The sequence below is a fragment of the Macrotis lagotis genome, chromosome 5 (genome assembly GCF_037893015.1).
Source record: "Macrotis lagotis isolate mMagLag1 chromosome 5, bilby.v1.9.chrom.fasta, whole genome shotgun sequence".
Classification (NCBI taxonomy): Eukaryota; Metazoa; Chordata; class Mammalia; order Peramelemorphia; family Peramelidae; genus Macrotis; species Macrotis lagotis.
The window spans coordinates 269811905-269827770 of NC_133662.1; the positions used below are offsets into that span (position 1 = coordinate 269811905).

At 39.2% G+C, this 15866-nt stretch overlaps 1 long non-coding RNA gene across 1 annotated transcript in view; it reads right to left on the reverse strand.

The window, feature by feature from the left end:
* Positions 1-3896: 3896 nt before the first annotated feature.
* Positions 3897-15866, reverse strand: part of LOC141489131 (uncharacterized) — a 129956-nt gene continuing 117986 nt past the window's right edge. Inside the window, exons 6-7 of the long non-coding RNA XR_012468905.1 lie at positions 8570-8628; positions 3897-4791 (exon numbers count right to left, since the gene is read on the reverse strand). This is a non-coding gene — a long non-coding RNA (uncharacterized LOC141489131). The remainder of the gene's footprint in view (positions 4792-8569; positions 8629-15866) is intronic.

The window sequence follows — 15866 nt, forward strand, 5'->3', positions numbered from 1 at the left end:
ACTAGAGTTGTTTGCCTTTTCCTTCTCAAGCTCATTTTGCAGATGGCAAAACTGAGGCAAACAAGGTAAGTGATTTGTCTAGAGACACAGAGTTAGTAAGTGTCTGAGGCCAGATTTAAGATTCAGAAGATGACTCTTCCTGTCTCCCAAGCCCAACACTATCCATCATGCCACCTAACCATCCTCCTTTTGCTTATTTCCTACTTATCCTGTATATAGTTTATTTGTACTTATGTGTTTCCTTGTTTTCTTTATCATGAACTCTTTGAAGACAAGGACTGTCTTTTGGTTGTTTTTTTATATCCTTAATCCCTAGCACATAGTAAATAAATATTTAATAAATGATTATCGATTGAATTATTGATTGTATCTGGAGGCCTTAACCATCTTCTCATTCTGTGGCACCTTTGGCTTTTCTTCACATTCTCTTTTCAAAACTTTACAGTGGAGTCTAAATAAGTAGAATCTAAGTCTCACTGTTACCACCAATGAGAACACAGTCTTATGGAAACATCAAATTTGTTCTGCTTTGTGTCTCTTCTTGTCTTCCTTCTTGTTACATCTGCAAATGCAGTCTAAAATTATCTCACTTAACTGTTATCTCATGCCAAGCTCTCTATAAGATTCCTTTCCCTTCAGTTGATTTTTTGATTGTGATGAGATAATCCTAGTTCAAAAAGTATCCTCCCATCACCATCCTCATTAATATTTTACAAATGAGCTTATAATGTACTAAATCATAACAGCGCTAGGTTTCTGTGTCCATTTGTTTGGGAAAAGAAGGGATTGCTTTATTTTTTTCTTTTTTGTAAGAAGATTTTGGGTTCTCTTGGCCCTCTCCTTGGGCCACCTGTTCTGCATCAATTATACATTTCCTAAAAAGTGGAGAAAAGCAATGTTGGTATCTCCCTTAGACCATTCACCATTTTTTTTAAATCTGTGAACTGGATGGAATCATCATAACTGAACTCAGTATCTACTTAGGCTTGAGAATAGGAAGGTGCCTTAGAGATGATCTATTTAAATCCCATTTTATGGATGAATAAACTGAAACCTTATGAGGTTTAATGGTTTGCCAAAGGTCACAAAAGTCAAAAGGAGAAAAATGAGGATTCAATTTTATGTATCCTGATTCCAGACATACTGTTTTTTCTGACATTTGGTGCTATCTTTTCTTTTTTCCAACATTAGCTTTTCTTCTAATTTGTTACTGATTTTGACCCTCACTGGAAATGCCCATGGTATCTGGAACCAATCATATGCTATCTATTGAAATATAGTCCTTTGTAACAAAGGTCTGCACTATTTCATTCATCTGATGTCTTAAGAGTTTCTTCCCTAGTATACTTACCTATTTACTCATCTTACTCCCCCTCCTAGTAGATGCATATTTGTTGGGGATACTATAGAAGGGCAAGTCTCCCATCCTTGTTTCATCTACTTTATGGATAATTAAATTCTCAGCAAGTCAAGGGCAGTGTGGATAGCTCTCAGTTTCCCTTTTTGTAAAAATGAGGGGCTAGGACTAGATCATCACTGAAGGCTGACCCTTCTAACTCCTACTCTGTAGTCCTATAAAGAGTGAATGAAAGTTGGATATTTAGGGATAGACAAATCAGAGCAAAACAAACCTAGCTGACTATGTGGTGTGCCCTAGTCTCATTTTCCCAGGTTAGTCGTATTCCCTTCTCAGGCTGCTCAGTATTTCCCTGAAGTGTTAGAATGTCTCACACATAAACCCTCATCAGACAATGTTCCCTCACACATTGCTAGCCACCAGTGATTACATTCCCTCTACTAATTAACTAAATAACATTAATTGGCTTTTACAAAATGTTGTTTACTTTGCAGACATTGCAAAAACTAAGATTAGAAAAATTCTTTCTCTTCCAATAACTCAAGAGTAAACTCTTCCCATACCATTTTAGAAACTGAGGGCTTTGACTAAACACAATTGGTAAGTCACCTTGATCCCATCAGGTTCATGTCCAAATGTGGCAACACTCCTAGAAGAAACGCTTATCTGCATCACTGGACTAGATTCCAAAGTTCAGTCCTTGCTTTTTGAAACCTCTGCATTAGACTTCTATAAAAATAGACTGTGGACTTAATCACTGAACCTCTTGGCATTGCTTTCTCCTGAACAACCAGAATACAAGATTGTAAGCTGCACTCTCCTCTCCTTCACCTAAAAAAGATAGCACAAATGCCAAGACAAAGAACCAAGATCTATATTTATGGGATCCATGTTAGTTCCAGATGAGTAGGGTCCAAGGATTCTCCATTCACAGCATTGTCTCTCTCCAGAATGCTGCCAGACTGGAGGAAATGAAACCAAGGGAGGAAATGAGGATGATAATTGCCTTATGAATGCAGCTCCAGTGGCTTCACAGTTACAGCCAATCATAGAGACTCCTTTTCATTACATGGTTAGAAGATCTAATCCAATGACATAATGTCTATAACTCCTCCAAAGTCTACATGGACATTGTAGTAGCAAAACATTCTGTACATGCCTAAACAAAGTGGGCTCGTTGACCAATTTTCTCTTGGACTTGACATGTCCTAGTCTCCTGCTGATTCAAGGTGAGTGAAAAATAGTTACAAAGACAAATGCAATTTCTACAAATGCAGTCTATAGAAGCCTTATTAACTCCACATATGAATAAAAAAAAGATTCCAAGATTGCTAGGGTAGAAAAAGTTAAATAGAAGCATGGAAAATGGAGCTCTCATTTTTTGCAAAAGTTTGCTCTTAAGTTTTGCCAACTGGAAGATATGAGACCAGGGTAGACATTTCCTTATTCTGTTTTTCAACTATCTGGATCTTATTAGGCTATTATGGTCAAATCAAGTCTCCACATTTTAGGAGGGATGTGAAGTTGGCCTATGTCCAAAAAAGGAGTAGCAAAAATGATTAAAGGGATAGGAAAGAGGTCTTCTGAGGAAAGGTAAAAAGAGTTCAAATTGTTTGACCTGGAAAAAAAAGACTAAGGAATTGCTTAATGCCCTTTATTCAATTCATTCGGGGGGATTGTTGCTTGTCTTCCGAATCATTGCACTACAGGTCAGGTTTGAAATTCTTATTTGCATCTCCAGGCAGCCATGTTATTTAGAAATGCAGATGGCCCTGCTGAAGTGGGTTCCATTGCAAGGCCAATGGGAAGGGGCATTCCCAGGTTAATCAGCTCAACTCAGAGAAGAGAGCAGAGTAAATGAGGACAAGAACAAAAGGAAACTTGGAAAGATGGAAAAAGCATCAAGTACAAGGACAGACAGCAGCAGAGCATAAACTCCAATACAAGAACACAAACCTGGCTTTGCCACTGCTTGGTTCAACAGCAATTTAAGCAATAGCTACTCTAGCCAAAGCACTATGCTAGACACTGAGGAAACAGAGAAAAGGCAAAAATAATCCCTGTCCTCAAGGAGATTACACTCAAATGGGGGAGACAACATGCAAGTAACTATGGACAAAGAAGGTATAGACAGGACAAACTAGAAATGAGCAAGAAGGCAGAGGGAGTGGGGAAACTTCTTGTAGAAAGTGGGACTGTACTTTTTGCTAGCAGTTGGTTTCAGGAAACCTCCTAAAAGGAAGACTACATATGATCTAAGAGAATTTCATAAATGAAGAGTAGGAAGGGACCTTAGAGGACATCCATTCCAAGTTGGGTCCAAAGTAAGGGGCCCTTACCCACTCACTGGCTGTAGAACCTACTCCCTTCAACTCATCATCATGTTCCCTAAATTGTGATGTCCATGACCCCAAGGCTTCAGCTACAGTCTGACTGAGTCAGAGGAGCTCAGCACCAATCACTGGCCTAGTCCTGACACTTCACGGGTCTTTCTTAACAAAGCCTCAGTTTGTATTCACTTTTCCAGTTGACTTTCCATGTCATACCACTGACTCCCATTGGCACTGTTGCCCATCAAAACCCACAGAAACCTTTCACACAAAGTCATTTTGTCACAATTCAGTTTAATCTGGCAACTAATCAGCTAGCACTTTCTCAATGTGGGGCTCAAGGAAGACAAACAAGAGTAAATCACTGTCTCAGCTCTCAGGAATCTTATTACCAAGTGAAGGGACCAAGGCAGGTACACAATAAAAATACAAGGTAATCATTATAAAAATACAAGGTAATCATTTACAAGTGTGAAAGATTGCCGAGAACCAAGTTGGGGAGTAGCATTGCTAAGAGGAGAGGAATCAATGCCTTCTGAAATTGGAGGAGCAAAAACTTCATTGAGGAATGAGACTTCTGAGACGAACATTAAAAAGTGGGCAAATTGTTTATTGCCAGAGATCAAGGTGAGACATTCTGAACAGGCCAAAATCTGGTAAATGGAGAGTAACCAATTCATTTAGGGAACTGAATAACCAATAGAGCTCAACAGTATCCTCGAGTCCAGGAAAAGAAGTATTAGGAGAAAAGAGGAAAGAGAAAGTTTACAAAACACAATTGAGGAGTTCACTCTTAGACAAGATTATTAAAGACAGAATTTGTTGGCATTGAAAAAGAAATAGAGTCTCCACAAGAAAAAAGTCAAACCAAACAACCTATTTCTCTTCTGGACAGATTTTCTAAGCTAATAGGTCAGAAGAATGCTGTGGTCATGACACTCCTGAGTTTTATCATGATATTCAAGAAAGTTCTTTCTGATACCCTAATTCAACATTCAAACTATTCAACATTGGTTAAACAACCAGATCCAAAAAGTAATGATCAATAGATGTCAGCTATTCACTGCAAGTCTTCAATAGAGTGCCTCCAGGATCTCTCTTGGTCTGTGAGAAAGGGGAAGAAAATAAACATTTATTAAGCACCTACTATATACCAGGCACTGTGTCAAATGCTTTATAAACATTGTCATATTTGTTCTATCCTGTTCAACTGTAACAATTAAGAAGGTTCAAGAAACATAGTTTTTGGTTAATTTAATCCTTTTATTAATAAGATCAGCACATTATTAATAAAAGGATTATCATTTGACCATCTCTCTTAGACCAAAAGTGATCATAGTGGCAAGCTCACAGTTTATAGGCCCTTTGAAGAATAAATATTCCTGAGGGATGGAAATTAACCTGGATAGACTAACACAGTGGGAGAGGTGGACTATATTAAAATGATGGTCATGGAGTATGTGACTTAGATCACTCAAATCTTGGCCAGAGACCTCCATTTTCACATCACCAGTCTTGAAAATAGAGAGAATCAAACTTTCCCCAGGCCTGTCTAAACAAATACAACGCTTAGCCCATATTTAAATTTTCTTTTGCAACCTAATTAAATCTTGTTCTGAGTGAATCTCTGAGAGAGATTTCACACACTAGTTGGCTTCTGATTGAGGAAGTAGAAAAGGGGAAAACCTTGGATCTAATGGAATAATTAGCTAGTAAATATAAGAGAGAAATATTCATTTCTTAGAGGACTTTTTAAACATTTAGTCATTGTTCTTCATGCTTGAAGATGACCAAAATGACATCATTATGCCAGGATCAAGGTCTGGTGTGATGATATGAATGATGTGACCATACAAGCTTAGCAGGTTCTATCATTGGTCAGAACAAATAGTCCATATGAATATTTGGAGTGGACATGTCTATAAATTTGCATATCTCACATTTCTTTTGTACTATTGCAATTCTTTTAACACAGAACTTCTTTTGATACTTCATTTGGGCATGCTGTGCTGAGTGTCATTGTCTCCCATGTCTCACAATCAGTTCCAGAGTTCTTCAGAGAGGCCTTAAGACTGTTTTTGTAACATTTCTTCTGACGTCTGCGTGAGCAATTGCCTTTTGTGAATTAAGGCATATGTTCATTTGGCATTCAGACAACCTGTCCAGCCCATTGTAGTTGCCTCTCTGCAGCAATGTTTAAATGCTTGTCAGTTTATCTCAAAAAGGGACCTCAGTGTCTGTACTTTATCTTTCCAGGTGATCTTCAGAATCTTCCTAAAACAATTTAAATGGAAGCAATTCAGTTTCCTGACAGGGCAATGGTAGACTGTCCAGGTTTCATAGGCATATGACAATGAGATCAAGAAGGGCTCTGTAGACCTTCAGTTTGGTAAATTATACTAGAAATTCTACCAGGGTAAGAGAACTTATTCACCACATTCAAAATTTCTCCCTTTGCTGTAACCATGGATTGATGATATGGTGATGGCTTATGGAGAACCTGTGTTTTCTTGGTATTGTTAGGCCAAAATGAGCACAAACATCAGAGAAATGATCCATACATTGTTGAATCTCAGCTTCAGAGACTGCATTGAGTACCCCATCATATGCAAATAAAAAGTCAAATACCAACTCTGCCTCTACTTTAGTCTTGGCTTGCAGCCTTTTCAAACTAAATGATTTATTGACTGGCACCTGATTTTGATACTGTTTTCATCCTCATTGAAGTATCTGACAATATTTCCATGATTTTCTATAAACCCTCAAGGTTGACAGTACCTTTGTTCTACTTCTGCATTTCTCCTGAAGCTTAGGGCACCAAACATCATATCAACCCTTCCTTGGCCCTTTCTGAAAACTGAGTCTTGGGTAGATGACTATCTTCCAGGTGAAGGATCAGCCTATTAGGCAGACTCTGGAAAGAATCTTATGAGCAATGACTAAGAGAGAAATACCCCCTGTGATTGTCAGAGGACCATCTGTTTGGTATTTTTTTTTCCTTTATGGAGATGTACAATGGAGGCTTGATGAACAAAGAGACTTTAAGAAACTGAAGCCCAGAGAGGCTAAGTCTAATTCAGTGCTTAGCAGCATGTCTGATACATAGTAGGCACTTCATTTTATTGTGGGTTGGTTTTTTTTGCAAGGCAATGGGGTTAAGTGACTTGCCACAGCAAGGGAATTATTAAGTGTCTGAGGTCACATTTGAACTCAGGTCCTCCTGACTCCTGAGCCAGTACTCTATCCAGTGCAACACCTAGCCACCCATCATATTTTTAATTAAATGCAGAAGAGTTTATAGGGCAGTTAAGGTGCACCATAGTGCACAGACTTCTAGGTTGGAGTCGGTAGCACTCATCTCCCTTGAGTTAAATCTGGCCTCAGTCACTGACCAGCTGTGTGACCCTGGGCAAGTCACTTCACTCTGTCACAGTCTCTTCATCTATAAAATGAATTGGAAAAGGAAATGGCAAACCACTCCAGTGTCTTTACCAAGAAAATCCCAAATGAGGTCACAAAAAAGTTGAACACAGCTGAAAATGACTGAAAAACAGCAAATTATTTACTCTTATCATTTCTGACATTCATGTGTATGGCCTTGGGCAAGTGACTTTATCTTACTTGGCTTCACTTTCTTCCCTTGTACAATGATGGGGCTGGGTTGGATGGCCTCCTACAGCAGAAGTCAACATGTATTTGAGGTACTATGTTAACTTGTATACTTTTTTTCTATCTTAACTTCACCTAGAAAAAGAGATTGATCTCAGGGACCACCAAGGGAGGAGAGATTCAAAGGGGAGGAAGGGGGTGGGTTGGGGGTAGGGGTCCAGCCTGCTCTCTCTCAGCCTCCCTTTCTTATCCTGTCACAGCATATTAACCCAGGTGGTGTTCAGGGATGGCCTCCAAAAACAGAAGACTTTCAGGGAGGAGTGAGAAGAATGGAAAGTGAGCACAGATCTCCTGTCCAGAGCTGAGCTTACCTGGGCAAGCAGCTCAACCCTTATGCAGCTGAGGCTGTTCCAGAATAAAAGGGTCCTTTCCCTTTGCCTTGTGTGGTTTAGCTCTATTATCTTTGGTACTAAAAAGAGGAATCCTATGTGAGTGCCCATGAGTCTCCTCACATCCTCTCCTTGTTGAGGAATATCTGCACAGGACCATTTCCTGATCCCAGGAGACCCCTTCAGGATGTAGGGCCCAGCGGGGGCCGTCCACTCAGTTTCAGGCCCCAGAACCGTGGCAACACCTGACCAGGTTGCCCTCCTCTCACTTCCTCCAAAATTAGAGTTGGCTTAAGTCTCATTCACGAATCAATGTGAACTTGCATCTTAGCAGGGATTATGGGACGGCAGCATAACTTCTAGCGCCTTTTGAAATGAGAGAATATTTGCTTATTGACTTTCTTCAATTATCAAATGATTTATTTTTTTCTCCCTCATTTCTCCTCCTGGGTTTGGAGATGTACTAAGTAAACCTGGTCAAGTGAAACAAATCCTCCTATTGGCTGTATCCCCAAAAGGGAATCTCATGAACCCTCACTCCTTTATCTCTCTTTCATGAAGGGTCAGTGGTTTTCATTCTTAGGGCTCTGCAATCCCTCTGATAGTCTTTGAGACTTAATTGTTGGGGTTTTGCTGTTTTCATTGTCTTTGTTTTTGTAATATTAATCTGTAATTAAATAAAGAACATAAGAGGTGCCACTTAAGTTGGAAAAAGATGAGACTGGGCAGACTTCTGATCCCAATGATGGCGAGAATGCTTTCTACTAAGACAAGTTGACTCCCGTTTTGTGTGTTATAGGGACCAGAGAAGTTCACTGAATTGCTACCCTGGAATCACCCAGCCCACAGGACACAGAAGAAACAGGACTGGAACCCAACTCTACCTCATTCTACAGTTTCTTCTTCCTTTACATCCAATGCCATGCTGCTAACCTCACCATGGCTAAGTGGAAAGAAAAAAACTTTAGAAAAAAGAATGATAATAATAATAACATATTTTCATTTGACTTGAAAGTATTTAACAGACAATTCATTTGGGTCCCACAGCCAACCTGTGAGGTAGGTACTATTTTTATCCACATTTTACAAAGGGGAAAACTGAGGCTTAGAGAGGCCCTGGGTTGAATAGCTATTAATTTCCCTCAGCATGAAATGAATCTAGGTCATCCTGACTCTATTCCCTAGGTTTTCTTGGTTTTTCTATCCTGCCTTCTAGCAAAGACAAAGGGGTCAAGGGTCAAAGTCAAAAAGGGAATCTGGGGGGTGGCTAGGTTGTGTAGTGGATAAAGCACTGGCCTTGGAGTCAGAAGTACCTGGGTTCAAATCTGGTCTCAGACACTTAATAATTACCTAGCTGTGTGGCCTTGGGCAAGCCACTTAACCCCATTTGCCTTGCAAAAAAAAAAACTTAAAAAAAAAGGGAACACTAATAATTATTTGGGGCAGCTAGGTGGCAAAGTGGATAGAGCACTGGCCCTGGAGTCAGGAGGACATGAGTTCAAATCCAGCCTCAGATATTTAATCATTACCTAGCTGTGTGACCTTGGGCAAGTCACTTAACTATATTGCCTTGCAAAAAAAAGGGGGGAATCTGAAGATCTGAGACCAGCAGCCCTGGTCAATGGGATACAAGATGATTGGGGGGTGGGGGGTGGGACAGAGAATTAAGGTACCAAACAGTGAGACAGATGAATGACCAGAAGCGAGCTAAGAAAGCCTACAGTTGGTTCTGATGACCCAGATTAAGTATGGAGATCTTTGTGGTTTGTAAGGCTCATAATCTCTTCCTCTATTTTGGTTACCTAACCCCCCCACACACACAGTTTACCCCTTCTGTAGGCTCCCCTGGAGTTCTTTCTGACTAAAGATCACCTAAGAAACTGTTTTAGGACCCCAGCAGTAGAAAACCCCAGAAAGTGGGAGATTCAGATACAGAACTGGAAAGCTCCTCAGTGGTCATCTTACCACATCTTTCCTCCTTCTACAGAAGAGTAGCCTAAGGCCCAGGGACCAGGAAGTCTGCATGACTTGACTAAAGTCTAACACTGAGTAAATGGGATTTGAACCCAGGTTCTCTACCTCCATAGCCAAGGCTTGTTCTACCCTATAAAATAGAAGTTAGAAAATCTGAAAGAATGGACAAATCAGTAGAGGCCTGAGTTTCCTGGGGGAAAATGTTAGGCTTCAGGGTTCTGGGGGGACTGTTGTCACTCATGCTACAAGAGTTTTGAAGTAGTATTAATTTTTAAAAATTTTTTAATTTAATTTTTAAATTTAATTAAAGTTTATTAATTTTTTTAAGTTTTTATTGATATTTTCCTTTTTGACATCTGCATAACATTCCAGGTATCTCACCCTTCTCTTCCCCCTCCTCAAGAATAATTCCATATGGCAAATAGTATAATTTTAGAGAGGGAAAAAAATCAGCACAAGTGATGGCTACATTGGAACAATCCAAAATGATATGCAATATGTGGTACCTACAGCCCTTCCCCTCCATGAAGGATAGGTTGGGGCTTTCTTCTCTTAGCTCTCCACCCAAATTCTACTCAATCTTCACAATTTTGTGACATCTACTTTTATTTTATATGTGTATGTGTGGTCTTTTGGTTGTTCCTTTGTTTTGTTTTTTCCCCATTTGTATTGTTGTACTTGCAATGTACAATGTTTGCTTGAATCTGCTCACTTTGCTCCGTCAGCTCCTAGAGGTCCATGCTGGGGCACCCACACCTGACTTCTGCCATGCTCTGACCAGAAGACTTCCTGCCTACCTCTTCACTCTTGCTGCTTCATAATTTCTGTCTCCCCTCCTGTCTTATTTGGTACTTTAGGAAAGAAGTCTCTTTCTGGTCTTTCTCTTTTCACTCTGTTGCTATTGCCATCTGTACATTTGGGGTGCTTAGGAAGCAAATAAGCTTTCAGTTTTGGTTTTCTTTCTAATAGCGTTTCAAATTCTTCTTTATTGCACATCTATCTTTTATCTTCTATGGTAAAGGTCAAATTTACAGGGTAGGTCACTCTGGGATGCATCTTGGGTGCCAAGGTTCTTCCAAACACATTAGGCCATTTCCTCCTCCCTTTTCTAATGGGAACAGAATGGTCTTGCCTTATTTGAATGTCATTTCCTTTATATCTGAAGGAATTTCTCCTGATGACTTGCAGAAGTTGTTATTTCTGATTTAAATCATTAAATTTAACCACTATGAGCCTTGGAGTTTGAAATCTTTTTTTTCCTTCTTCTTCTGGAGGTAATCTGTGGATTCCTTCAATTAAAATTCCATTTTTCTGTATTCAGGATGTCTGGTTAGTTCTCTAATATTATTTACTTTATTATGATGCTATGGCTTGAGTTTTTTGTTTGTCTTTGTTCTGGCATGTTCTTCTTGGAGAGCTATGATCTTTTGCTTGTCTCTATATATTCTGTTTTTGAAATCATGATATTTTGTTTGTATGGTTTTGCTTTAGACATATATATATGTGTGTGTGTGTGTGTATATATATTTATGAATGTATGTGCATAATGGTTTGGGGCTTGGTTTTTATTCTAAGTGTGTCTTTCTGTATATTTGCATTGTCAGTCTATAGTTCTCTCTCTTCTTTCTTTGTTCAGGCTTGACATTGAAAATTCAAGTATTTCTTTTTGGCTCATTATTTTTGCTCTGCAGGCCATAAATTCTGGTATCATGGCTCTCATTTCTATCTTAAATTACTCAAGAACAGTGTGTGTGGTTTTGTGTTCTATTCCACAAGGTCTTCTGTTTCCTCAAATGTCAGATCATTTCCCTTTGCTTTGCAGTATTTATTTATAGGTGACTGCATTAATTTACTGTAGCTGGAGGCCATATTTCCTTCTGTTTTTTCCTTTTGATTTTTCTGTTCATTTTCAAGATGTAAGAAGTTTTCTACTTGAGACCTTTGGTCATTTCAAGGTCCCCCCTTATTTCCCACATATTGCTCATTTTCTGATTCTGTCCTGTCTGATCATAAATTTTTTAGAGACTGGATCTCAAAGTATCACCCTCCTTTCCCATTGGACGTGGGTTCACAGCTAACTTTGGGGTGTTTGAATGTGATCTCAATTGGTTGCTGAGCTCTTTACTTCAGGTTCACTGGAGTTCTTAACAGCGCCTTCCCCCACCCTCCATGGATAGTGTTTTGCCCTGGTGGCTTGATTAGCTGTCTATGTTTTTCAGTTCTCTGCCTTGGCACTAGCAGTTCAAAACGACCAGCAATTCAGTTTTATAACATTGGTGCTGCCAGGTTGCAGCACCCAGTAGACTTTTACTCATAAAGCGCGATAGCCAAGCTAACTGCAAACCTCTGAGAAAACTTCCATAGTCTGGAGTAGGGTCCCTTATGGCCCTGGAAAAGGGCAAGGGATGGGGTGTTGGGGTGCATTTTGATATAAACTTGTGTTTTTTTCATAGGGTCTGCTAATGAGGCCTCAATGAGAGGTATGGGGAGGGGCATCCTACATGAGTTTGGGTTAGCAAATATCAGTTTCTGGAAGTTTAACCATCTTTAGTGATTTAGACCAAGGAAATTTCTAAAGCTGCTTCATCTTTGGTGCCAAATTTCTGTTTTGTAGAGATTCAAGAGGTCATAGAGATCAAAGAAAATGTTTGGTCCTGGGGTAGCTAGGTGGTGTAGTGGATAAAGCACCAACCTTGGAGTCTGGAGTACTTGGGTTCAAATCCAGTCTCAGACATTTAATAATTACCTAGCTGTGTGGCCTTGGGCAAGCCACTTAACTCCATTTGCCTTGCAAAAAAAAAAAACTAAAAAAAAATGTTTGGTCCTCAATCTTGCTGCTGACATGACCCAGAAATCACATTATTGAATTTGCGTTTACCTTTTCAAGTGAACCTGAACAATATTGCATTCATTTACTCATATCCTTTAAAAAGGAATAGGATGGAAACCAATTGTCCCTCAAAAAAATCTTGTGCCAGGGGACAGCTAAGTGGTGCCGTGGATAAAGCACCAGCCCTGGAATCAGGAGGCCCTGAGTTCAAATCTGGCCTCAGACACTTAATAATGACCTAGCTGTGTTATCTTTAGCAAGTCACTTAATCCCAGTGCCTTGCAAAAAACAAAAAAGAAGAAAAAAATGCTAAAGAAATCTTGTGCCAAACTTAGTATAGGGTTGGGAAAACAGAAGTTAGTGCTAAGATAGGATTAAGGAATAATGTTCACAAGGTTCTATGAACAGTTCAAAACTATCAAATCAGATGAGGACTGAGTTCACCATACAGCAAACCCTGCCTGAGACAAGAGAAATGACTAAAGTTAATAGAGAAGTAACCAAAAGGCAGACTTGCCTTGTGAAGTAGATTCATCTGGAGAAAACAGAAGGAATAACACAGGGTATTCATGCCCTTTTTATGAACCACTCGGCAATTCTCCAAGACCAGATTTTTAATTCTGGTCCCAACCACTGGTGGTTCTGTAGGGGCAACTGTCTCCAAGATGCTCACCTATTTGTCAAATCCAGTCTCAGACACTTAATAATCACCTAGCTGTGTGACCTTGGGCAAGCCACTTAACCCCATTGCCTTGCAAAAACTGAAAAAAAGAAAATATCAACCAAAGCCAAACTTGGCAATTACCACCCCCAGAGGATTTGCTAGCAGATTATAAAAATATACCTTAGAGTGAAATCATTTAAGCTGATAAAGCAACATTACATTAACCTCATGTTTTAAGAAAGGAAATTGCTTATCCTTTTTGTTTGTCATGTCAGAAAAACACTGTAGAAAATAGAATAAGCAATGTAAAAAAGATACCATGATAGCCTAAGAAAGGAGCTAACCAGGTTGCTCTTTAAGCAAACTTAAATGAATTCTGTACCAGGTCTCAGAAGGAAATAACAGATGTTCAGCACAGGTACAATGTCAGAAATCTTAGAAGGATCTTGGGGAAAAGCAGAAGGATTAGAAAGACAAATGCTGTTCTGATTTTCAGTTATAGGAGAGAGGGTATTCCCCAGATAACACAGGAAAGTAGGTGTATCATATAATGACAGGAAAACCATTGAACAGGTTATTAATATTTAGATAGAGAATCAAGAAAATAAGAATGAAGTGATTCATGGGCTCCAAGATAGGTTCATGCCAGGCCAAAGCATTTTATTTTGCTGTCTGAGTTATGAAGGAAATCCATAGATCAAGAGAAGGTGAAGATGTATTCAAGTCATACGTTATTTTTTAACTCTCTGAACTTGTTCAAGTGATTTTTGAAACAAAAAGCCTGGGAATCTATTATGTGCTACCCTGAGAAGCTATGTGTCCTAGTGAAAGAGAGATGATCTTGGAACCATGAAGAGCTGGGTTCAGTATCTCCTCTGTCACATGCTGGTTATGTGACCTTGGACAGCTCACCTCATCTCTCAGGGGTCTGCACTTCTACAACTCCATCCCTTTACTATTTGGGTCTTAGGGCCAATTTTCCTACAAATTTTTGGTTAACTAAAATCTGTTTTAATATCAACCAAACCCGGGGCAGCTAGGTGGTACAGTGGATAAAGCACCGGCCCTGGAGTCAGGAGGACCTGAGTGCAAATCCCGCCTCAGACACTTAATAATGACCTAGCTGTGTGGCCTTGGGCAAGCCACTTAACCCCATTGCTGTGCAAAAGCTAAAAACAGAAAATATCAACCAGACCCAAATAAGAATGTAAAAATTTACTTAAGAATTTCTTATAATACAAAACCACTGGGCAAGTCTTAACTAGACCTGACTTCTTGGTGTGATACAAATCATCCAGCTAAACCAGCCATTTTGTAAAACTCTAAAGGCAGTTTAATCTGTATCCTTGACTTAGTTAACCAATAGTTTGTTTGACATCTACCTCATGGAGTAGATGAGATTGTGACTCTGTTTAAGTCTGTTCTACTTTTAAGACATTGAAGGAAGCAGAAGATTATAGATCTATCTTCTTTTTAACTTTTATGGCCTAAAAGAAATGGACAAGATTGAAATAGTTAAAAGAAGTGTTTCTCAGGGGCAGCTAGGTGGTGCAGTAGATAGAGCACCAATCCTGGTGTCGAGGACCCTGAATTCAAATTTGACCACACTGTCTTACCAAAAAAAAAAAAAAAAAGGTGTTTCTCTGTCTCTCTGAAGCCATTTTGTCTACAAAACCTTGTCAGAATCCTCATGATTATTTCAAATTTTCACTGAGTCATGAACCTTTATTTGAGCATAATCATAAACCCTCCATTTTTCTCTTTCTGATTTATATGTTGTATTGAACATATAATTGGCAGTCACATGGACTGAGAGAGTTTATTTCTCCCCGCAACAATGGTGTAATAAAGAGTGAGCTATATGAATTTATGGGATTTGAATTCAAATCACTAGCTTGGACAAGTTACTTTCCCTTCTTGGGCCTCAGTTTTCTTCTCTGTAAAATAAGGGAAACTGGAATAAGCAATATCTAAGGTCCCTTCCAGCCCTAAATCATTGATCCTTGGAGAATATCAGCAGAAATGAATTCAGCGGATATAAGCAAGGGGAGGGACCTCTCACAAGTCTTTCTTAATGGGGCAAATCAAAAAAGATGATAATCATATTTTTTTAAATATATATTTATTTTCATCCATATGCGCATTATATTTTTTAAGTTACAAAATTTCCTTCCATTTCCCATTTTCCATTTCCACTACCCTCCCCTCAGCATCAAATACAATAAGGTTAACATTGTACATACATATTTTTTGATAAACATGCTTACCCATTGGTTAGTTTCAGTATGAGGAATTAGAATTGAGGGAAAGAGATACATATGAGATCATTTTTATACAGTGTTTATCAGATTCTGAAGGGCTTTCTTTTGTTTTGTTCTGTTTTGTGTTTCTTCCTCTGCATGGGGATCATATTGTCCATAGCCAGTCTGGTACAGTCGTCCTAGCTCTCTGGACTACTGAGAGGAGCTGCTGCCATAAAGGTTGTTCATCTCACAAAGTTGTTGTTCATGTGGACATTGTTCTCTTGGTTCTGCTCCCTTCACTCAGCATCTGATCCCGAAAGTCATCCCATGCTTCTCTAGAGTCCAAGCATTTATAGTTTCCTCTAGAACAATAGTATTCCATAGTATTCATGTACCATAACTTGTTTAGCCATTCCCCAGTTGATGGGCATCCCCTCAATTTCCAGTTCTTTGCCACTACAGAGAGAGTT